At 42.9% G+C, this 25,746-nt stretch overlaps 1 protein-coding gene and 1 pseudogene across 4 annotated transcripts in view; both read right to left on the bottom strand.

Annotated features, from left to right (window-relative positions):
• Positions 1-25,746, bottom strand: part of LOC122541578 (zinc finger protein 271-like) — a 652,600-nt gene that overhangs the window by 512,592 nt on the left and 114,262 nt on the right. The gene's annotated exons all lie outside the window — the stretch shown is intronic.
• The window catches only part of LOC122541199, a 58,412-nt pseudogene that overhangs the window by 15,905 nt on the left and 16,761 nt on the right, over positions 1-25,746 (bottom strand).

The raw sequence follows: 25,746 nt of genomic DNA, 5'->3' as shown, positions 1-25,746 counted from the left end.
ATGGCATGGGAAAACAGAATAGCCCTTGATATGATTTTAGCAGAAAAAGGGGGTGGTGGTTTCTATCCTTACTTCCCTGATAGTAGTAGTCAGGGTATTGGTGGGCATTGGCTGTTGCGTCATACCCTGTATACGAGGGCTCACCCAAAGACTGATGGAAACAGCCTTGATGAAACAGATGCCCCTAAAAGGGATCTGAAGAAGGGCCTGTGCCCGAAACGTCGAATCTCCTGTTCCCTGGATGCTGCCTGACCTGCTGTGCTGTTCCAGCAATAAAGTTTCAACTTTGATCTCCAGCATCTGCAGATCTCACTTTCTCCTCGAAGATTTCAACCTACTGCGAATCCTCTTACAAGGATGCCTTCCTTGAAGAAGCTCTCTGCCTCTCATTCCTGAAGAAGGGCCTGTGCCCGAAACGTCGAATCTCCTGTTTCCTGGATGCTGCCTGACCTGCTGTGCTGTTCCAGCAATAAAGTTTCAACTTTGATCTCCAGCATCTGCAGACCTCACTTTCTCCTGGCCTTGGGTCAATCCTTATACGACTGACCATTCCAGTTATATGTCACCATAAAGCATGGCTGGAAATTTTGGGGCATGTTGTTACATTTCAGGATTATAATACTTATTGTCATTGCCTGCATTCTTGTCTTAAGATGCTTGTAGCCACTGATAGCCAATTGCTGTAGTTAAAGGCTTTAGCAATATTCTGTGTTATCATGAAATGATCAAAAGGAGGAAATGAGAGTATTGCAGAAGCAATAGTTAAAGGTTTTGCTGAAAAAAAGTACCATAAATTTTGAAACTATGTGTGTCTGTGTCTGCAACTAGCTGAAGATTTGCAGCTGCTTTTGCTTAACCACCCCTCCAACCATGGCTTGCGCAACGTCCTTTACTCAATGGAGCATTGATAACCGCATTGCTTATCTGCTTATGACTCGTGAAAAGTATTGGTTGATAGGTATGAAGGCTATAAACTGTATTGTTTTTATGCTATATACAGAGATCCAATGAGAGTCCATCAAGTGAGAGCCTGACTGTTACACTGGTGTTGACTCCAGACCTCTAGCCAGCTAAGCTAAAATAAAGAGATTAATGAAACTTACATTGCTGTTTGTGGGATTTTCCTATGTGCACATTTGGCTGCCAGTTTTCCTTAAAAAAAAAACCTTCAGGACATCAGGTTGTTCTGGAAAGCTCTATATAAATGCAAGTCTTCCTTTTACATCTGTCCTGAGGAGTGTATAGATATTGAGTGAGCTTGCATGGATCTGAAAAAAAAAACAGGCAGCATCCAAATCCCAACTCACAGAACTGGCCTTTCACTGTCCACAGGATAATACCCGGCTCCCAAAACAAAGCCGGGTATGAAGAGTCTGCAGACACTCAGCACCTCCCAGATGATAACCCCTCACCTTCTCAATTTAGGAATCAGCCATCTACAAAACTCAGCCTGGAAATCAGAGGGACATGTTTCCAATAAACACAATATCTAACACACAGCTCCAGTCACACAGTTCAGCACAAAGCACCGAGTAAACAGCTCTCTCAGCTGGATCTTCTCACACAGCATAAGGGACATTTCCACCCCTGACTGCCCACAGGATAGTCAGACTGCCTGAAGATTGGTGTGGATATTATGGGATACAATTTGTATAAAAGCTGCTCCTTCACTCACCATCTCCTCACTTGGTTTTCAGTCCCTATAGGAAGTGAACCAGCTCTGGAAGAGGAAGAGGAGACAATGGGCAAAGTGGGTGGGCTCTCTGATTGATGTCTCTCACAGTCAATCCAAATATTTCTGGAGCTACATGAGTTTCCTGAAACTTGGAAATTGATCTGTGAAATGGACATTGAACAACAGATCAGGTGGAGGTTTAAACTTGCAGTTCTTCCATTTGAATAAAACCTCACTTATTGCAGCTGCTGACTCAGTTCCCCTGGTACACGTTTGACTAGATTTCTAGTATGGGAATAGCATGCTTCAGCTGTACAGACATATATCTTCACGCATGTATCCTCAGATGTATTTTACCCACAGCATACAAAGCACTGATGGGATCAGCTTACGTGCAGGACAGAGAGATACAGGAGGAACAGAGGCATGTTTGAAGTATGATCTGGAGTTGGGGGTGTCATCTGCGACAGAAAGAATGATTTGGAACACATTATGAGTCTGACATTGAGTTGACAACTGACATCTCTGCCCTGTTCAATGCCAGAAGAGCCTCTTGTAAAGATTCAGCTCCCTTCAACATCAATTTCTGAGGCTAAGTGTTCATCTCATCCATTTCCTCTACCAGAATGTTCCAGTCCATTCACATCTCCCAGGAACCTTGTTTGAGTGATATTGTTCAGAGTGCAGTACACTGCAATGATAATGGCCATTTTCTCTCTCTCTCAATCTGAAATACAGCAATCCCAAGATATGGCCAATACTGTGATCAGTTCTTCAACATCCCACTCACTTCTCTCAGTGAGCTGCTACAGAGAGACATGGTATGAATAATCAATACCTCCTTTTCTGTGCTGGATGAAATTGAGTCATTAGCCAGGGAAGAAAGGGATCAACCTTGTCACTAACCAGCTGGCCATCAGCTCTCTTACCTTCACAAAATATGGATGTGATGTCGGAGTTCCTGACAATGAAAACATTATGGACGATCTAGTGTGAGTGGGTTCATATGGAGTATTCTCAGACAACATGAAGGAGGGGAATCGCTTTCTATTCAAGGAGCTCTTTAAAGTCTCCTCATGTGACCTTTAGTGCAATGTGAGTGTAATGCCAGAACCTTGGGAAAACAGCTATTCTATAAAACACCAGTAAGTGTTGTGTTAAATTTTAATCAAGGCATTGGGGCTAAGAGCAATTTCCACTCATCTTGGTTTCAGTATCATAAGGATAGAAACTACACTATTTTAAAATTAGCATAAATAATGATTCAAATCAGAAACTCCTTGCAAAATTGAGGTAATAACGTAATTATTACTCTATAAATTTATTTAACTATTTCTCTTTTTAAGAGTCACAGAGCTGTACAGCATGGAAACGAACCCTTCAATCAACCTATCCATGCCAACCAGATATCCTAAATTAATCTCGTCCCATTTGCCAGCATTTAGCCCACATCCCTCTAAACCCTTCCATATACTCTTCCAGACATCTTTTAAATGTTGTAATTGTACCAGCCTCCATTACTTCCTCTGGCAGTTTATTCCATATATGCACAACCCTGTGAAAACATTGCTGCTTAGGTCCTTTTTAAATCTTTCCCCTCTCACCCTAAACCTATGTCCTCTAGTTTCAGACTCTGCTACCCTGGGGAAAAGACCTTGAATATTCACCCTGTCTATGCCCCTCATGATTTTATAGATTTCTATAAGGCCCCCCCTCCAGGGATGCTCTCGGGAAAATAGCCACAGCCAGCAAGTTGTTGGAGGGAATCCTGAGGTACAGGATGTATGTGTATTTGGAAAGGCAAGGACTGATTAGGGATAGTCATCATGGCTTGGTGCGTGGGAAACCATGTCTCACAAACTTAATTGAGTTTTTTGAGGAAGTAACAAGAGGATTGATGAGGGCAGAGCAGTAGATGCGATCTACAAGGACTTCAGTAAGGCGTTCAACAAGGTTAGCAAGGTTAGATCTCATGGAAGACAGGGAGAACTAGCCATTTGGATACAGAACTGGCAGCGGGTGGTGGTGAAGGGGTGTTTTTCACACTGGAGGCCACAAGGATCGGTGCTGGGTCCTCTACTTTTTGTCATTTACATAAATTATGTGGATGCGAGCAAAAGAGGTACAATTGAGAGGTTTGCAGATGACACCAAAATTGGAGATGTAGTGGACAGCGAAGAAGGTTACCTCAGATTACAACAGAATCTTGACCAGATGGGTCAATGGGCTGACAAGTGGCAGATGGAGATAATGCAATTCAGATAAATGCAAGGTGCTGCATTTTGGGAAAGCAAAACTTAGCAGGACTTATACACTTAGCAGTAAGGTCCGAGGGAGTGTTGCTGAACAAAGAGACCTTGGAATTCAGATTCATAGCTCCTTGAAAGTGGAGTCGCATGTAGATAGGATAGTGAAGGAGGCGTTTGATATGCTTTCGTTTATTGCTCAGAGTATTGAGTACAGGAGTTGGGAGGTCATGTTGCGGCTGTACAGGACATTGGTTAGGCCACTGTTGGAATATTGCATGCAGTTCTGGTCTCCTTCCTATCAGAAAGATGTTGTCAAACTTGAAAGGGTTCAGAAAAGATTTACATGGATGTTGCCAGGGTTGGAGGATTTGAGCTATAGGGAGAGGCTGAACAGGCTGGGGCTGTTTTCCCTGGAGCGCCGGAGGCTGAGGGGTGACCTTATAGAGGTCATGAGGAGCATTATGAGGAGCATGGATAGGGTAAATAAGTCTTTTCCCTGGGAGTCTAGAACTAGAGGGCATAGGTTTAGGGTGAGAGGGGCAACTTTTTCACACAGAGGGTGGTACGTGTATGGAATGAACTGCCAGAGGAAGTGGTGGAGGCTGGTACAATTGCAACATTTAAGAGGCATTTGGATGGGTATATGAATAGGAAGGGTTTGGAGGGATATGGGCCGGGTGCTGGCAGGTGGGACTAGATTGGTTAGCATGGACGGGTTGGACCAAAGGGTCTGTTTTCATGCTGTACATCTCTATGACTCTATTCAGCCTCTTCCTATAGCTCAAACCCTTGAACTCTGGCGATCTCTTTGTAAATCTTCTCTGAACCCTTTCAAATTTTACAACATCCATTCAATAGCAGGGAGAACAGAACTGAACGCAATATTCCTAAAATGGCCAAACCAATGTCCTGTACAGCAACAACATGACCTCCAAACCCTTATTCTGAATGCACTGACCAATAAAGAAAAACATACCAAACACCTTCTTCACTATCCTGTCTACCTGTGACTCCACTTTCAAGGAATTATGAACCTGCATTCCAAGGTCTCTTTGTTCAGCAACACTCCCTCGGACCTTACCATTAGGTGTATAATCTCTGCCCTGATTTACCTTTCCAAAATGCAGCACCTCACATTTATCTAAATTAAACTTCATCTGCCACTCTCAGCCCATTGGCCCATCTGGTCAAGATCCCAATGTATTCTGATGTAATCTTCTTGGCTGTCCATTACACGGCCAATTTTGATGTCATCTGCAAACTTACTACATAAACAATGAAAAGAAGTGGACCCAGCACCAATCCTTGTGCACACACTGGTCACAGGCTTCCAGTCTGAAAAGCAACCCTCCACCTTCTATCTCCTACCTTCAAGCCAATTTTGCATCCATGGCTAGTTCTTCCTGTATTCCATGAGATCTAACCTTGCTTACCAGTCTACCATGCGGAACCTCGACAAATGCCTTGCTGAAGTCCATATAGATCATACCCACCACTCTGCCTTCATCAATCCTCTTTGTTACTTCTTCAAAAAACTCAATTAAGTTAGTGTGACCCGGTTTCCTAAGCACAATGCCATGTTGACTGTCCCAGTATGGAATAAAATGCCAGAGGAAGTGGTTGAAGGTGGTACAATTATAGCAATTAAAAGGCATCTAGATGGATATATGAATAGGAAGGGTTTGGGAGATATGGGCCAAATGCTGGCAAATGGGACTGGGTTAGGCTCAGATATCTGGTCGGCATGGACAAGTTGGACCAAAGGGTCTGTTTCCATGCTGTATATCTCTGTGACTCTAATCAATCCTTGCCTTTCCAAATACATGTAAATCCTCTTCCTCAGGATCTTGTCTAATAACCTGCCCACTGATGGAAGGCACACAATTCCTGATTTTTCCTTATCACTGTGACACATCAGAAATCAGCTATTATCAATGGGCTTGTAATTTTCTGAAAATAATTGTTGGCTGCAGCATGTAAACTGGAGTCATAAATTTGACTTGAACTGGTGGTGCCTGACTACCCAAAAATACCCGAGTGTAATGTAATGAATTGCCTCATACAGGTGCAATTAGCAGAAACTCACCAGTCTCATTATTCTCATCTGGGGCTGTGGTCATTTCTGTAGTTGGTACCAGCTCCCTGGCTGATGTTTAATAAACCAAATGTTAAAGATCACATGTTCAATTTACAGGCAATGTAACTAACATTTTAAATTCCGAATGCATTCAAGTCATTCAGCTGGATTGCGCTTATAAAACTGATATAATATAAGCTCCAGGTCACAAGCCAATTGCTTGTGATAGCTGCATATTTATCAGGGATTTTTCTTGCAATTTTTTAAAAATTGAGAGATAAACTGAAGCAGTTTTATTTAAGGGTTGTATGTTTTGACTGACCTGGCTTCATGATGTGTGAACATCTACAGGATAATTTCATCATTCATTTTGCAGCACCTTTGTGTTTCAATAAACAGTGGCGCAGCTTGGTGGGAGAATGAAGACTACCTTGGTGATAAGAATTTGATTATTAATTGTCTCAGGATATTCACAGCACACCTTTGTTTTAAAGTTAGACTAAGGTAAAGACCCAACCTTTTCACACTCAACATGAATTCCTTTTTACAGTGATAAGAACAAGGTTAACAGGCATATTATTCCATTAGGATAGTGTTCAAATATATTGATCATTTAGTTCTGTAAGAGTCAATTATTTGAAAATCTACTCATCCTTCCTGTGTCACTGAGAGAGAGAGAGAGACACCACTTCCCACCTGGTACTCAGGTTGTTCCAGACATGAGTGATCCATTCCAATGTGTGCGTGAAAACAACTTGAGGAGGCCAAATGGATGATATTGTGATAAAGAAGTAACATTGTTTATGGGAATGTCACTTGTATACTTATTTGTGCAACATCTGGAGATAATATTGAGAACAAGGAATGAACTTCTGATTTCAGTTAATAATCATGTGACCTTTGACACATGGCAATTTACTTTTATCCAGCTGAATGGTTATAAAAACTCATATTCAAATATAGCACAAAGACACTGAACTACTGATCAATATAGAAATTTCAAGATCGAAGGGGCAGTCATCGCCATCACTCCTGCAGTTACACCTTGTTATGGATCAAATCTGATCCCCACAAATTATTTTAAGAAGGAAGCCTAGACTCCAACATTTTCTTATTTTAAAGGCAAATGTAAAGTGTCTGTTCCTGATGCAATTGATTAGTCAAAACTACTCGACGTTAAGCAAAACACAATTTATTTCAGCACTGTAGTTAAAATACATCCAAATGAAGGGGCATTTAGAATTACTTAACTCTATTGGAAAACTGAACAGAATAATAAATACAGTAACTATTCAGAATTAACTGTTTCAGTATATTAACATCCCATAAACACTCCTCTTGACTAAAAGAAAAAGGCAGACACAGATTCTCACATGGAGTACTCCAATCCGGGAAAGAAACACAAGAAAAGATTCAGAGAGTAACAGCAGCTCGGAGAAGTTTACTGAAGCTACCAAATCCTAAGAGCTTCTGTTTAAAACTAAACCTTAAAACTAAAAAAGACGAGAAAGCCTAGTCTGTGAGAACTAGCCGCACAGTCGTTCAAACTTTTTAAAAAAACCAACGCCTCACAAGCTGTTGACTCAAGTGATCTTCAGTAGATAGCTCATAACCCCTGCCTTATAACCTCTCAAAAAAAAACTGGGACAAAATAACCTCTTGAAAGCCACAGCATCATTACAACCTTCCGAGCGTGTAATGGCCATTCATCAAGAAGGATCAGAGCAACAGTTACACAGGAACACTACCACCTGCATGTTCCCCTCAAAATCCACACGCCTCCCTGACATGGAACAAAAACACTGTTCCTTCACTGTTGCTGGGTAAAAACACTCAAACGCTCTCGCAAAAACATGTCCTTACAACCTAAGAACTCCAGCAGTTCAAGAAAGCAACTCACCACTACCTCATCCAGGGAAATTAGGGATGGAGAGTGAATGCCAGCCCTGTGACTGATGCCCACAACCCTTGAATGATTAAACAAATTGAGCTGAGACATAGTTCCAATCAAGGTGAAGCCAAGGACTTCAGCCACACTGTCAACAATAGAAGACCTGTGGCCTTTGAGGGTTAATCCACACAGTCTACACTTCTTGGCTCAGTTTATTAACTATCCTTCATTCATAAACTCCTTCTGTTTCCATCACTTCATTCTAAGTGGTAGGTCAGCCCAAAGATTGAGAGTTCATAGTAAAATTGACTATCAGCTCCAAATTCTTGTACCAAGTTAAGGGAGTGTTAAGAGATACCATCTTTCAGATGAGATAAACTGCAGTCCTTTCTGTTCTCCCAGGTAAATATAAAAGATCCCACAACACTACTTCATACAACAGCAGGCAAGTTTATTCCTGATGTCCTGAACCATATGGATTCTACACTTAATTTTACAAAAGCAGATTTTTTGATGGTGTAGTGTAAAATTATGTCCCAATACATGTGTGAATCATAATGTAACACATGTATTGGGCCAAGCAGTGGAATGTGGTGAAACGGTTAAAAATTATGTCCCAATACATGTGTGAATCTAACCGGAATGGAGGTGTTGCTTAGTCCCGTGTGAATCTTATTACACACCTCCCCGTGTGAATCTTCTTATCTGTATGTAACCAGAATGGAATGTGTTTTTTAGCCTTGCTCTGCTGTTCACATGAATGTTTATATCTGGAAAAGAGTATATCAGCTGGAAAAGTCTCCAGTTCGGTGAGTCTGCTCCGGGGTTACGTTTAACCGCCGAGCGTGGGTTGTTGGCAACCGCTCTACGAGAACTGACGGCTCCCAGTTCCGGTAACATGTAGAGTGAGTATAAGCCAGACCCGTTGTAAGTATGAGACCTGGTTGTGGCGACGCTGCGGGGAATAAAATGCTCATATTCTAGCAGACTCGCCTCTTGGTCGTTTGTTCTGTGTCAGACTACTCTCCTACGAACCTGACCTTGAGAATTTTTTAAAACAGATGGTTAACCATTTGCTGTTTGAGAGAGCTTGCTGTGAACAAATTGGCTGCCATGTTCCCTGTATTATAGTAGTGGCAACACTTGAAAAAGTACATCGGGTTTAAGGTGCGTTCAGACTCTGTAAGCTTATGAACTTAAACATATATTTTATACACACACAACTCCTCAGTTGCTGCCAACACTGATGGTCAGAAGTAAAACCCAAATTCAGTCTTATAGGATGATACCAGGACTGGCTCAGTGAACATGATCCTCAAAAAATGTGACCTCCTGGAACAAAAACCGTCAGCACTTATTGTTTAGCAGTACAGCCCAAGGAGGCAACACTTCAACTCCTCAAGGCTGAATTCCAAACACAAATCTTCAAGACAAAGGACAGGCGGTGGAAAGAAAAAGCTTGAGAAATCGAACAACATGTTTTGTAATCCTATAATGTGAATGGTTTTGAAGTCTCCCGGGCCAACTGTAGACTGAGATCAAATGGACAAAATCACAATGGTTCACAAGATTGTGATTTTCTTCTCGAGGATGACAATTCCATCCATTAACACTGGAAAGAACATTTTGAACAACTTATCAACCATGAATCTATAGGGTAGCTGATATCCACCAGTCTGTACTCCAGGTTCAATTGGTAGAATCCAGGGGTGAGTCAGTATTGATAGGAGAGTCTCCACAAGCAATTAAACAGATGAGGAACAATAAAGCTTGCCTCAATGGTATTCCAGCTGAGGACTACAGCCCTGAGGAAGTTTTCTCACATCATGACTGTATGAACACATCCCACTGATTTAGACAAAAAGAGGAATTCTCCTATCTCAGGAATGGGACAGTTGTAACTATCTTCAAGGAGATAAATCATGCTGCAGAAACTACTGAAGTTTTCTCTCTTGTCCACAACAAGGAAAATCCTGACACACATTCTCCTTAATCACCCACTTCATGTATCCAAGGAAATCTTCCCAGAGACTCAGTGACATTTATAACTATCTCTTATTACATATCTTTGTTCTGGACGTAGGTTTGCTCGCTGAGCTGGAAGGTTCATTTTCAGATGTTTCGTCACCATACTAGGTAATATCTTCAGTGAGCTTTCAGACAAAGCACTGCTGGTGTTTCCTGCTTTCTATTTAGGAAGACTAAACATATAAATAGAAAGCAGGAAACACCAGCAATGCTTCATCTGGAGGCTCACTGAAGATGTTACCTAGTATGGTGACAAAACTTTTGAAAATGAACCTTCCAGCTCAGCGAGCAAGCCTACACCCAGAACCTCAACCTGAGCTACAAATCTTCTCAAAACATGCTAACATATCTCAGTGCTAGTTTTTGTCTGGTAATGTCTATATGAAACATTTTGGGATATTTTACTATTTTAAGGTGCTATGTAAATGCAAGCTGTTGTCCTCTCACATTCCCTCCAAACCCCAAGGTACTGAACTGGAAGACAGACAATGGACACTTACTGGCCTCTAGTGCTCTGGTCAAGTGTCCCTTTTAGCACATGGACAGCCAGACAGTGAATGTTGTGAGACAATGGAGACTGTCACAGCTGAGATACATCCTGCTCCCCCTCCTCAGACTTCCCAGTTGGGCTCAATGACAGAATTCCTGCCTGATTCTTCCCTTCCCATTGACCAGAGAGACTGAGGGTAATTAAGGTACCTCCATTACTACCTAAGGATAGCTCCTCCCCTGGGTACTTGTGCTGGTTGATGAGAAGCTGAAGCATTTCTAACCACTGAGTATCTGATTGTCTTCTTGGTCAGAGTGAGAGTCAGTGAGTGATTTGTACCTGACACTGCACTGAAAGATGCTGAGTTTATGCAGGAGCTTCTATACACATTGATGTCTTCATCTGATGTTCTTTGGTTATCAGATCAAAGGTTAAATTGACCTTTTCATGTATGTGCATGTTGGTAGACCTGGAGATACATATGTCAAATCCCTGATATATACGTGAATGGGTTCTCACCCAAGTGGATCTGCTGGTGGTTCAGTCAATTGGAAGAGTGCATGAAGGCTTTGTCACAAACATTGCATTTGAATTGTCACTCCCTGCCTCAATCTTCGAATGGAAAAGTCAGCTGGATGATCTGAAGATGGACTGAAGTGAGACTTACACAAGAACTGCTTCTCCCACATGCGAACACTTCAGTGATCCAAAGGGGTCAATAACTGGGTGAAGGCTCAGTCATAAACATCACATTCTCTCTTGTGAGAATCCTCTGATGCCACAGGAGATCAGACAATTGTCATCGAGTCTGAGAGATGTACAGCACGGAAAGAGACACTTCAGTCCAACTCATCCATTTGGATGAAAGACATTTCACAAACCCCACACTGGAAGGGTTTTTCTCCAGTGTGAATGACCTAATATATCATAGAGGCCCAAACACATCACAGAAGCTTTACGACAAACCTCACAGTTGAAGGTCCATGTGTGGATCTTCTGGTGAAAAGACAGGCAACATCCAGATCCTCGCACACAGAGAACTGATCATTCACTGTCCAGAGGATAATGATCAGCTCCCCACACACACAACTGAACAGGAAATCAGTAAAACTCCCCAGATACTTTGCACCTCCCAGACAATTGCACCTCACCTTCTCATGTTCAGGGGTGATCTACAGGATTAAAACAGATCTCCATCAAGGTCTCAAATGCATGTCTTCACAAATTGAGGATATTTTATTCAGTGATGGGAATTTGGGTGCTGCAGGCTGATGCAGCATATATACCCAACCCTCGTTACCGGTGAGGAAGGGGTGATGAACTGCCCTCTTTAAAGTTTATTAATCTTTGCAACTTTACCCTTAGGTTAATAAACATTTCAGAATTGGTTCAGGCCAGACTCACCACTTCAGGAACTCCTAATGTGACCATTTTTTTTCGAATCTGAGAAACTGACCTAAAAACAGGGGACAAAAAATAATTACCCACATTGACAATAACAGACTCTGAATAGTACACAATAGTTCTCCATGAGCTGTGTAAGTGTGTGTGCACCTCCAGAAGTCTGAGATGTAAAATCCAGGATTGTGTTGCACTCCATCCTGCCATGCTCTGTACCTGGAGACCAAACCAACCAGGGATTCAGCTCCAAGCCCACAGCTCGAACCCCTCACCTTGCCGCTGAAATTACCGAGAAAGTGAAAAGGACTCCGGTAACTGCCGAACGTTGCCGTTCTCGCCCGCGCGGCGGCGGTTGGCGCCCAACGTTCGGGAGTTTAAATCCGAGCGCGCGAGCTCGATCGTCTGTCACATGGTCGGTGCGAGGATTTGTGGGGCGCCCTTGTAAATCGCGCCCTCTGATGCCTGGCCCCGGGATTTCAGTCGCACTCCCGCACCCCTCTTATCGCTCAATTCCTTCCTCTCCATGAGTACCACCTTGTGCGGTGGTTCGCACTGCTGCCTCACAGCGCCAGGGACGCGGGTTCGATCCCAGCCTCGGGCGACTGTCTGTGCGGAGTTTGCACATTCTCCCCGTGTCCGCGTAGGTTTCCCCCCGGGTGCTTTGGTTTCCTGTCACTATCCGAAGGAGTGCAGGTTAGGTGAATTGGCCATGCTAAATTGCCCATAGTGTTCAGGATGTCAATGTTAGATGCATTCGTCAGGGTTAAATGTAAGGGAATGGGGTGGGCTACTCTTCGGAGGGTCGGTGGGGGTTTGTTGGGCTGAAGGGCCTGTTTCCACATTGTAGGGATTCGATAAAATCACTGCATTCATCCCCTTGTTTCTCACAGCATCAAAACAGCACAGAAGGAGTCTGTCCTGATTTTAATGAAACCCTGGCTGATGTATAAAGAGGGTGAATGTCAGAGATATGGACTCTGGTGTCTGAATCTGTGTAAGTAGACTATAGTAAAGGACTAGGAGAAAGTGAGGGGACTGCAGATGCTGGAGATCAGAGCTTAAAAATGTGTTGCTGGAAAAGCGCAGCAGGTCAGGCAGCATCCAAGGAACAGGAGCTCATTCCTGAAGAAGGGCTTATGCCCGAAACGTCGATTCTCCTGTTCCTTGGATGCTGCCTGACCTGCTGCGCTTTTCCAGCAACACATTTTTAAGCTATAATAAAGGACTGTTGATATATAAATAAATGGTGATTTGGTGATGGGATAATGGCCTCTGTGGAGTTATTTCAGTGGCGTTGAGAGTAAAGCATGACCCTGAACAAACACACTCACAAAGTTAAAAATCACACAACACCAGGTTATAGTCTAACAGGTTTACTTGGAAACATGAGCTTTCAGAGTGCTGCTCCTTCATTAGATGGTTGTGGACAACATAAAATCATAGGACACAGAATTTATAGCAAATGTTTACTGTGTGATGTAGCTGACATAATATATTGAAAAAAACCTGGACTATTTGTTAAGTCTTTTAGAATGACCATGTTGGTTTCAGTTCTTTCATATGTAAATCCCAAGTGAACTTTAATAATAGGTGCCATGTTGGCTCAGATAATGCATTGAAGGTGTGAGGTGCCCTGTGTGAGGCTGTCTGTGCCCCAATGTTCAGACTGAATCTGATCTAAAAAAGGGATTGGCAGAATCTTACATAGATTCATACAGTTTTTGAGCAAAATAAAATGTAATTCTGCAAGTACAAATTCACCCCACAAACTTATATGAGTGTATGTGCATGTGGGTGTGTGTGGGGGGGGGGGGGCGGAGGTATGAGTCTCTGTGAGAGAATGTGTGTATGTGTGTGAGTGTGAGTGTAAAGGGGTATACGTCTGTGAGAGGGTGCGTGTGTGCACGTGAGTGTATGTGTGAGTGTGAGCGATCACAACGCAATCCCATCCATGCTCTCAAAACCAATCACAACAACGTCATCAAATCAGCAAATAAAGGAAGAGCCACCGTCATTCAGAATAGAACAGCTTACTGTAAGGAAGTATACCAACAACTGAACAACCAGGAACACCACAGGCAACTACCAGCAGTTCGGACCAAACAGCACACCTGTGAACTAAACACATTGATCAGGACTTTGGATCCAGTTCTTCAGAGTTCCCTATGCGCCCTCACCTCATGTACTTCTCGCTTGGTGACTTCTACTGCCTTCCAAAGATACACAAAGCCAACACACCAGACGTCCCATTGTATCAGGCATTGGGATCCTGTGTGAAAGGTATCTTGAAACCCATTGTACAGGCCCCCCCCCAGCTTCTTTCGATTAGATTAGATTAGATTCCTTCCAGTGTGGAAACAGGCTCTTCGGCCCAACCCTCCGAAGGGCAATCCACTCAGAATAATGTACCTAACTCTACGGGCAATTTAGCATGACCAATTTACCTAACCTGCATATCTTTGGACTGTGGGAGGAAACCCACGCAGACACAGAGAGAATGTGCAAACTCGACACAGACAGTCACCTGAGGCTGGAATCGAACCCGGGTCCTTGGCACTGCGAGGCAGCAGTGTTAACCACTGAGCCACCATGCCACCCTGTTGTGACACAGATTTCAACACCCACAGACCAGTCAAACCAGGAACATTCCTCGACACAATGGACATTTCGGCACTCTACACTAGCATCCCCTACAATGACCAGCATCGCAGCAACAGCCTCAGTACTCAACACCAACAACTGCCAATCTCAGTGTAAATTTGAAAGGGTTCAGAAAAGATTTACAAGGATGTTGCCAGGGATGGATATATGTGGTGTGGTGCCAAAAAGCAGGCTGCTTTGTACTGTATGGTGTCAAGCTTATTGAGTGTTCTGAAGCTGCATCCATCCAGACAAGTGGGGAATATTCCATCAGACTGCCGATTGTGCCTTGTAGATGATGCACAGGCTTTGAGGAATCAGGAGGTGATTTACAAATCTGAGATTCATTCCTACATCAAAGAATGATGTGTCACAAACTTTGAACTTGTACAGTTTCTCCCTTGTGTGGATATGTTGGTGTCTGCGGAGTTCCCTAACTGAAAATAATTTGTCACATTTCTCACACCTGAATGGTTTCTCTCCTGTGTGAATGCGATGGTGCTTACGAAGTGTTGACGCTACTGAGAATAATTTCACACAAGGTTCGAAGCCTTTCACTTGAAGGGTTTCACATTTGAGGGAGTTCTCTTCTACATAGCTGCCCTTGTGTTAACAGTTGGACGGCACAGACACCTTGTGTGTTAAAGACACCATGTAATCCTGTTGAGCCCTCCTTATATATCTTACAGTAGAACAATGTGTCTGGCTTTAGGAATGAGTCAGTGGTTCATGAAGCTTGATGAATGACTGAAGCTCTCACCACACTTGGAGCCACTCACACTTCTTCCCAGCCTCACCCTGACTGACCACCCACAGCCAAACCTTCAGAAAGGTTGGTTCTGATGGAAAGCCATGCACCACTAATGATACTTCAGATCTGACGTGTTGTCAAAGCTCACTGGCCTGACTGATTTCCAGATGATGATTTCACTGCCCAAACTTCTCTGTGTTGAGTGGAGCTGAGTGGGACCAAGCTGGAGGACAGCCTGGGAAGGTAAGTGATATAAAAACTTACCTCGATTATTTGTATCCTTCACTTCAGGAGTGCAGCTGAGCAGGAGCGAGCCAGATAGCAGTCTGGGAAGGTAAGAGATTCTGATTCTGAGTGTTTCAACTGAGGGGGACCTTAAAAGTGATGCCACAGTTTGGCTGTCTTTGATTGGCTAATAGGAAATCTGCTAAATTTGAATCTGTGTTAAATTATTGGTTATAACTTGACTTCAGATTGAGATAATAAGCAGAGATATAAAAACAAAGCAAAAAATTAAAAAAACAAAAACAAATGCAAAACCGGTTAAATAAAATAAGGATGGAGGGTTTGGTGATGTGTTGTTTCTGCATGATGTGGTAGCTGGTGGACCCCATTGTAGTTCCCAGTGACCATGTCCTTGGTAAATGTTGATTGCTCGAGAAACTCCGGCTCAGATTCGATGATCTTTGGACTTTGCGACACATCAGGGAGGGAGAGAGTTACCTGGATGCTGTGTTTCAGGAAACAGTCACACTCCTTAGACTAACTAACTTGAATTCAGCCAGTGGTCAGGTGTGGCTGTGAGTGAGGCAGGTAGAGGGATCCAGGAGGTAGACTTGCAGGAGTCTCAGATCCTGTCCTTGTCTAACAGGTTCGACAGCCTTGCTTCCTGTGTGGATGGGAATGGGGACAGCAAGGAGAATGAGCTGACTGACCACAGCAACATGGTGCAGGGAGTCATTCAAGATGGACGAGAGAAGAGAAATGTAGTCGTAATTGGTGATAGTATAGTTAGAGGCATAGTCACTGTTTTCTGTGACCAGGATTGAGAGTCATGAAGGTTGTGTTGCCTACCTGGTGCTATCTCATTTGGGCTGCAGAGGAACTTGGAGTAGGAGGGTAAGGTTTGAAGTATCATGGTCCATGTAAGTACTAACGTCATAGGGTATAAGTTCTGCTAAGCAAGTATGAACAGCTAGGAGCTAAATTAGAAAGCAGAACCAAAAAGGTAATAAGGTCGAGCTAACTACCTGAGCCATGAGCTGATTGGTACAGGGTTAATAAGATTAACCAGGTAGATGCATGGCTTTAAAGATTGGTGTGGGAGAAATGGATTTGAATTCATGGCGTATCAGCACCAGTGCTGGGGAAGAAGGAACTTGTTCCAATGGGACAGTCTTCATCTGAATTGTGCTGAGATTTGATAGGACCAGTGTCTTAGCAAATCACATAATTGGGCTATAGACAGGGCTTTAAAATAAATGCATGGTGGGGTGGTAGTAGGGGGCGAGAATTTGAAAATCCAAATTGAAGGAGGAGGTAATCCTACAGGTTAGATGTGGCGGATGGTTACCAGATAATAAAGGTCAGGGACGGAACAGGTGAATGTCTTTACGCACGAAGACATTTTAAAAGATTAGGGAAATTTATCAGTAGAACAAATTTAAAAGCTTTGTATTTAAATGCACGAGGCATTCAAAACAAAATTAATGAGTTAATGATCCAAATAGAAACAAAAGGGTACAATTTGGTAGCGATTACTGAGACATGGTTGCAAGGAGACCAGGTCTGGAAATTGAATATCCAAGGGTACTCAGCATTTTATAAAGGTAGACTGAAAGAGAAAAGAGGTGGTGTAGCTTTGCTGGTGATGGATGGGATCAGAGCTGTAATGAAAAATGACATAATCACGGGAGATCAAGGTGTAGAATCAGTCTGGGTAGAAATAAGGAATAGTGCATGGAAGAAGTACTTGTTAGGAGTAATCTACAGTCCCCGAACAGTAGTTCCACAGGGGGCACAGTTCAAACTAGGCTTGAAAGGAAGGTACAGCAATAATCATGGGTGATTTTAACATGCAAATAGATTGGAAGACAGAGTTCATTGAATGTATTAGAGATTATTTCTTGGAGCAATATATTGTGAAACCAACCACGGAGCAGGCTTCTCTGGATTTGATATTGTGTAATGAGGAGAGATTAATTGATGACATCATACTTAAGGATCCTCAAGGGAGTAGTGACTGAATTCAAAATTCAGTTTGGGGGTGAGAAACTGGAGTCCCAATAGTGTTCTGGAATTAAACAAAGGAAATTACATAAACATGAGGATAGATTTGGCTCAGTCAGATTGGGCAGGAAGGCTAAAGGGTAAGACAGTAGATGAGCAATCGCTGTTGTTTAAGGAGCTACTCAGCTCCTCACAACTAAAATATATCCTAGCGCTGCCTTGAGCCTCAAAAGCTAGTGCTTCCAAATAAACCTATTGGACCATAACCTGTGTTGTGTGATTTTTAACTTTGTCCACCCCAGTCCAACACTGGCACCTCCAAATCATGACTGATGAATAGAAGACAGAGTTAGGATAAATAGATTTTTTTCTGGATGGCAAGAAGTAACTAATGAGGTGCCACAGGATTTGGTCCTTGGACCCTCAGTTATTTACAACCTATATTAATGACTTGGATACAGGGATAGAAGGCTGTATAGCCAAATCTGCAGGCAACAGAAAAATAGACATGATGGTAAATTGCAATAAGGAAATAAGAACCTTACAAATGTATATATATGAGTTAGGAGAGTGGGCCAAAATGTGGAAAATGAAGTTTAACATGGTTAAGTGTGAGATCATGCATTTTAGTTGGAAAAATGGGAAGGCAACCTATTATCTAATGGGGAGAGACTTTGGAGTGCTCCAGAGCGGTCTGGATGTCTTCATTCATAAGTCACAGAAAACTAGTGTGCAGGTATATCAGATAATAAAGAAAGCAAATGGAATGTTGATTTTATAGCTAAGTAATAGAACATAAAAGTAAGGAAGTATTGTTGCAACTATACAAGGCATTGGTCAGACTGCACCTGGAGTACTGTGCACAATTTTGCTCCCCTTATTTGAGGAAAGATGCAGTGGCATTGGTGGTAATTCAGAGGAGGTTCACTGGATTGATCCCAGAGATGAGGGGTTTGTTGCATGAAGAAAGACTGAACAGTTTAGGCCTATACTCTCTGGAATGTAGAAGAATGAGTGGAGATCAAATTGAGATATTGAAGATGATAAAAGGTATCGGTAAGATAGATGTGGAGCAGATGCTTCCTCTTGTGGGGCATTCTAGGATGAGAGGACATAGTCTTAGGGTCAGGGGTAACAAACTTAAAACAGAGTTGAGGAGAAATTATTTCCCATCAAGGATTGTGAATCTATGGAATTTGCTACCCCAAGTGGGACATTGAGTAAATTTAAGGACGAGTTCGACAGATTTTTAATTGGTAATGGATTGAAGGGTAATGGGGAAAAGGGAGCAAAAATAGGGGTGAGGAGCATATTAGACATGATTGAATGGTGGAACAGTCTCGATGGGCCAAATGGCCTAATTCTGCCACTATATTTTAAGAACTTATGAATTTATGAAAGGATGGTCAGGGTCTATCTCTCCGGTGTCATATGGTGCAATTCTTTGGTAAAACAAGAAAAGGAAACATAATTTCCTCCAACTCACTCTCCTGCTTTAGGAAGGAGCTGACTCCTAAATCGTCCTAACATAGATAGGGAGGAACAAAAACTTGGAGAAATTAAAATCAAGCTCAAAACCTTCACAAAATTAAATATGAGTCTCCTAGGAAGAATGGATTATTCTTTGCATGTGACAAATTGTGAAGGCAACAGAATTGTGGTTATTGATACACAATCCAGTAGCTCAGGCTCATGTTTTGGGGACAAGCCTCACCATGGCAGGTTGTCAAGTTTAAACTTGGTTAATACATCTCAAATGTGAAGCTCATTTTAGTAATGTGACCATTAAATCATCAATGATTGTGGTTATGATCTTTTGGGAGGCAAGTCCATAAGATCATAGGACACAGCAATAAGCATTTCAATGGGATCGTGGCTGATGTGACTGCGCTCAACCCCTCTTTCCTGCTGTCTTTGTCTGGAGTACATATGACTCCAGGTCCACAGCAAAGTGGTTGACTCTTCATTAAAATGGTCTAACAAGCCACTCAGCTGAAGAGCAATTAGGGCAAAAATGCTGGTCTTGCCAGTGAGAGACACAAACCATGAAAGAATAAAGGAAAACAAAACTGAATCGAAACAAAAAGCAAAATGGTCCAATAACAGTATTGGTTGAAGACAATCCCTTAAAATGTCCATTCCAGTTGACACAAGGGACTTTACCACCTTTCACAGCTTCAGAAACACAGACACAAACACTAGTTACCACTTTAAATCCATTCGAATGTTAAAGCTGTCTGTTTACAGGGAAAAACATTCTGTACACAGCCTTAGGACTGAGTCCCTTACAAACTAAATCTAATACATGAGAATGCCATTGTCTCTGAGTCAAAAAGGTTGGGGGTTCACATCTTAACCCAGAGGCCTGAACTCTGAGGCTGATACCCCCGGGCAGTACTGAAGGAGTGCTGCACAGTCACATGGGACATCTTTTAAATGAGTTAAACCAAGGGGCCCAGTCTGCCTCTTGGGTGAATATAAAAGATCCCATGATACAACATTGTAGAAGATCAGGGGAATTATATCTGATATCCTGGCCAACATGGATACAACGAACAACGGCACAGAAACAAATCATCTGGTCATTGGTGCATTGCTGTTTGTGGGACCTTGCTGTGCATACTTGCCTGCCACATTTTTGCATCACAAAGTCTCAAAAATCATTTCATTTGCTGTATTGTCCATTGTCAATAATTTGTGAAAAGTGACATATTAATACAGGTATTTTTTTTTCCTTAGGGAAATGTTATGTTTCCTGTGCACTGTAAAGTTTGAACCTATTGGTGGAGAAAGTATTCCAGCTTGCAATGACATCGAACAATATATTGTGTACAGGACTCTGACTGTAGGATACTGATCGTTTTCGGATGAATAGAAGCACACAACGCTGACACAATACAGGCTCTTTCTGTTTAGCTCAAAAATGAATTTATTGTGAATTATAAATCTACACAGAAGATTGACATAACAGTCAACAAACAATACCAGCTGACACCAGATTCTGAATCAACCAACTTAACAAATCATCTGAAAATAACTGAAGATCTTCCCCGGATCACAAAATGAATCTTGAAAGAGTGTCACATAAACATATCACACCATTATTACATCGAGGTACAATGGATTGGGGGAACTCAGGTCTTTAGGAACTCTCCCCCATTCCCTCCCCATACTCAGGATAGTAGTCCTCCCAGACAGGAGAGTGCAAACATTCCCCATAGTATTAGTCAAATACCCATCATCTGAAGAGGATCCATTTATAATTCACATCACTAACTAAAGCACTAAATCACTAAAACTGATTCTACCCCATACCCACTCCTGAGAGCTGGCTTACTTTACTAACACACACACACTGACATCAGAGGAAACTCTCTCAGAGTACTACAGCCAAAATTTCTTTAAAATCCATGTGCTTTAGTCTGGCTCCCAATTCCAATGATCTGAAATAACACAACTTTAGTGATACAGTCAGATCTGGTTTCCATCATACAAACCCACCAATGGTTGCAGAGATCTAGTGATCTCATGGATCCATGGACCAATCAGTCTCCACTCTTGTAAGACCCTCTTTCCCCAGGGGACTAAGACTGCGCATTCTAATTCCCAACTCTCTGTCCTTCGACCCTCCATTCACCACAATGCTTCTGTAACTTTCAATATACTACAGTGTTCTGAAAATTAACCCCCTTCCTGGTAGATCTCCCTCATTCTCAAGTTCGAGAGGTGAAGATTAGAATGTAACTGGTTTATCTGTCTAGATCTGATTGGATGCCATCAAGTGGTGTTATTTTCCTCAGTTGAAACTATTCATCTCTCCAGGACAGTCTGAAGATCGATATCAGTGAAGTTGGAATTGTAAGAGGTTGAGATGGATCATTGATTCTGTACTTCCAGCTAAAGATGGAGCAAACACTTAGACCTTGCATTTTTTCCGCATGGGCAGATGGCTAAACTGAAAGCTCATTGTTCATTGTGACTGAACAGTTAACGATGATAGAATTCACATGCATTTTGTCATCAACTCTCTCTTGAATCTGGAAGCATTTTATACCCAGTAGAATGCCAACCAGGAAATGATAAAGGAGAATTCCTCAGGCTGGTGCATTTCCAGGCTGATTTTAACTAAGTTACTGTCCCAGAAAGAGACAGCTCAGTAAAGATTCATACTTATAGAGGCATAGAGATGGAAACAGACCCTTCAGTCCAACCCGTCCATGCCGACCAGATATCCCAACCCAATCTAGTCCCACCTGCCTGCACCCGGCCCATATCCCTCCAAACCCTTCCTATTCATATACCCATCCAGGTGCCTCTTAAATCGCAATTGTACCAGCATCCACCACATCCTCTGGCAGCTCATTCCATACACGTACCACTCTCTGTGTGAAAAAGTTGCCCCTTAGGTCTCTTTTATATCTTTTCCCTCTCACTCTAAATCTATGCCCTCTTGTTCTGGACTCCCCGACCCCAGGGAAAATTCTTTGTCTATTTATCCTATCCATGCCCCTCATAAGTTTGTAAACCTCTATAAGGTCACCCCTCAGCCTCCGACGCTCCAGGGAAAACAGCCCCAGCCTGTTCAGCCTCTCCCGAGAGCTCAGATCCTCCAATCCTGGCAACACCCTTGTAAATCTTTTCTGAACCCTTTCAGGTTTCACAACATCTTTCCGATAGGAAGGAGACCAGAATTGTACGCAGTATTCCAACAGTGGCCTAACCAATGTCCTGTACAGCCGCAACATGACCTCTCAACTCCTGTACTCAATACTCTGACCAATAAACGAAAGCATACCAAATGCCTTCTTCACTATCCATCTACCTGCGACTCCACTTTCAAGGAGCTATGAACCTGCACTCCAAGTTTTCTTTGTTCAGCAACACTCCGTAGGACCTTACCATTAAGTGTATAAGTCCTGCTAAGATTTGCTTTCCCAAAATACAGCACCTCGCATTTATCTGAATTAAACTCCATCTGCCATTTCTCAGCCCATTGGCCCATCTGGTCCAGATCCTGTTGTAATCTGAGGTAACCCTCTTCGCTGTCCACCACATTTCCAATTTTGGTGTCGTCTGCAAACTTACTAACAGTACCTCTTATGCTCGCATCCAAATCATTTATGTAAATGACAAAAACTAGAGGTCCCAGCACCGATCCTTGTGGCACTCCACTGGTCACAGGCCTCCAGTCTGAAAAACAACCCTCCACCACCACCCTCTGTCTTCTACCTTTGAGCCAGTTCTGTATCCAAATGGCTAGTTCTCCCTGTATTCCATGAGATCTAATCTTGCTAATCAGTCTCCCATGGGGAACCTTGTCGAACGCCTTACTGAAGTCCATATAGATCACATCTACTGCTCTGCCCACATCAATCTTCTTTGTTACATCTTCAAAAAACTCAATCAAGTTTGTGAGACATGATTTCCCACGCACAAAGTCATGTTGACTATCCTGAATCAGTCCTTGCCATTCCAAATCCATGTACATCCTGTCCCTCAGGATTCCCTCCAACAACTTGCCCACCACTGAGGTCAGACTCACCGGTCTATAGTTCTCTGGCTTGTCTTTACCGCCCTTCTTAAACAGTGGCACCACGTTTGCCAACCTCCAGTCTTCTGGCACCTCACCTGTGAGTATCGATGATACAAATATCTCAGCAAGAGGCCCACAATCACTTCTCTAGCTTGCCACAGAGTTCTCGGGTACACCTGATCAGGTCCTGGGGACTTATCCACCTTTAACCGTTTCAAGACATCCAGCACTTCCTCCTCTGTAACCCGGACATTTTGCAAGGTGTCACCATATATTTCCCTACAGTCTATATCTTCCATATCCTTTTCCACAGTAAATACTGATGCAAAATTCATTTAGTATCTCCCCTATTTTTTGTGGCTCCACACAAAGGCTGCCTTGCTGATCTTTGAGGGACCCTATTCTCTCCCTCGTTACCCTTTTGTCCTTAATATATTTGTAAAAACCCTTTGGATTCTCACTTCCTCCTGGAAACTTGGGAACTCATCAACATTGATACCTTTTCTCTTCCCTAAAAACACACATAGAATGTACACATTAAGTGAGAACAGATGTTTGTGACTGTGTTATTGCATGTGAGACTCAGGCACAGTGAGGGAGTGCTGCACTGTCAGAGTGGCTGACACTTTAAACCAAGATCCTGCCTGCTCTCTTAGATGGATGGACATGATCCCTTGTCACTTTTTCAAGCAGAAGGAGAGAGTTGTCTCTGGTGCCCTTGTCCCTCAGTCAGCATCACTGACTGAAGATTGATTGTCTGGTCACTGTTGCAATGATATTTGGGGAGTTGGTTATGTGCATGTTCACCTCAACAATAACTGCACTTCTAAAGTAGCTCACTGTCTGTCAAGGGACATGAGGCATCTGGTGCCATCAAAATACTGTACATGTTCATTTTGCAGTTAACAGGGTTGTATTAAATTCCAATCCTTGAACTTGACTTGATACACACACATACACACATTTATGATTTCTCCTGTGTCAATCCTCTGATGGAGCAGGAGTCATGATGAAGTGGGGAATGATTTGTCACACACCTCATGCTTAAAACACTTTTTCTCCTGTGTAAGTACAGGTAGTTCTTGTATAAAGCTTGTTTTCACAGTGCGATTTGGCTATAATATCACTGAAGAATTAGGGAACGGTATTTTCGAGAATGCTTACCTCTGTTTGCAATCGAGCGATACCAGCAGTGATATTTCATATGCTTCGTTCTACACATGTGCTGAAGTCTCTGCACTGTTCTGTGCATGTGCTGATGTTAGCTGCCATCAGAGCATGTGAGAGGTACAATACTATACATTGAGCAGTTTCATCTCAAAAATTAAACTGATGAATGTTCATTGCTGTCCCTCTCAGACAAGAATATTCTTGTATAATTCCTACAGGACTGCATTAATCTAAGACATATCATTTGCCTTCCTAATTTGCATATCACACAATCTAAACCAACTCCAAGAAACAGTCAGAAGACAATCAACCACAACTGCATTTGAAGGTGGTGATATTTAAAAAAAAGGTTCTGTGCGTTGGAATTGATAAGATGACTAGTCTTTTAGTTTTCAGGAGGCTCATTCGGAATTTAGAATAGTGGGAATGTAGGTTCGGACAGTTGAATGTTCCTCCTGCAGAATGTGGGAGGTAAGGGTCACCACTAGCATCCCTGCTGACTGCACCTGCAGGAAGTGCACCCAACTTCAGCTTCTCGAAAACCGCGTTAGGGAACTGGAGCTGGAGCTGGATGAACTTCAGATCATTCGGGAGGTGGAGAGGAGTTACAGGGAGGTAGTCACATCTTGGGTAAAAGAAGAAGGTAAATGGGTTACCATCAGGGGGTGGAAAGGGAACTGGCAGGCAGTGCAGGGATCCCTGTGGCCATTCCCCTCAACAATAAGTATACTGTTTTGGATACTATTGCAGGGGATGACTTACCAGGGGTAAGCAATGGGACACAAGTCTCTGGCACAGAGTCTGTCCCTGTTGCTCAGAAGGTAAGGGGGAAGAGAAGCAGAGCATTAATCATTGGGCACTCCATAGTTAGCGGGACAGACAGAAGGTTCTGTGGGAACAAGAGAGAGACTCATAGATGGTATGTTGCCTCCCGAGTGCCAGGGGTCGTTATGTCTCTGATCGTGTTTTCGGGATCCTTGACGGGGAGGGGGAGCAGTATGGTCCACATAGACACCAACAACATAGATAGGAAGAGAGATGGGGATTTTATATCTGGTTTGTTACCCATGCCATGTGCTAGCGAGGAATAGGGAGAGAGAGAGAGTTGAACATATGCCTACAGGGATAGTGCAGGAGGGAGGGTTTTGGAACCTGGATAATTGAGGCTCTTACTGGGCGGTGGGACCTCTACAAACAGAATCGTCTTCACCTGAACAAGAGGGGTACCAATATCCTGGGGGAGGGGGGATATTTGCTAATGCTCTTCAGGGGTTTTTCAACTAATGCAGCAGGTGGATGGGAACCTGAATTGTAGTTCAGGTACAGAGGCGGTTGAGAGTAGGGAGGTTTGAAATAAGGTTTCAGGGTCGCAAGAGGACACTGACAAGCAAGAAGTTGGTTTGAAGTGTGCTTATTTCAACACCAGGAGCATCCAGAATAAGGTGGGTGAACTTGCAGCATGGTCAGTACTGGGGATTTTGATGTTGTGGCCATTTCAGAGACATGGGTAGAGCAGGGATAGGAATGGTTGTTGCAGGTTCCAGAATTTAGATGTTTCACTAAAAACAAAGAGGATGGTAAAAGAGGTGGGTGTGTGGCATTGGTAGTCAAG

The sequence above is a fragment of the Chiloscyllium plagiosum genome, chromosome 37 (genome assembly GCF_004010195.1).
Source record: "Chiloscyllium plagiosum isolate BGI_BamShark_2017 chromosome 37, ASM401019v2, whole genome shotgun sequence".
NCBI lineage: Eukaryota > Metazoa > Chordata > Chondrichthyes > Orectolobiformes > Hemiscylliidae > Chiloscyllium > Chiloscyllium plagiosum.
The sequence above is the reverse complement of the archived record's forward strand: the minus strand, read 5'-3'. Positions and strand labels throughout refer to the sequence as shown.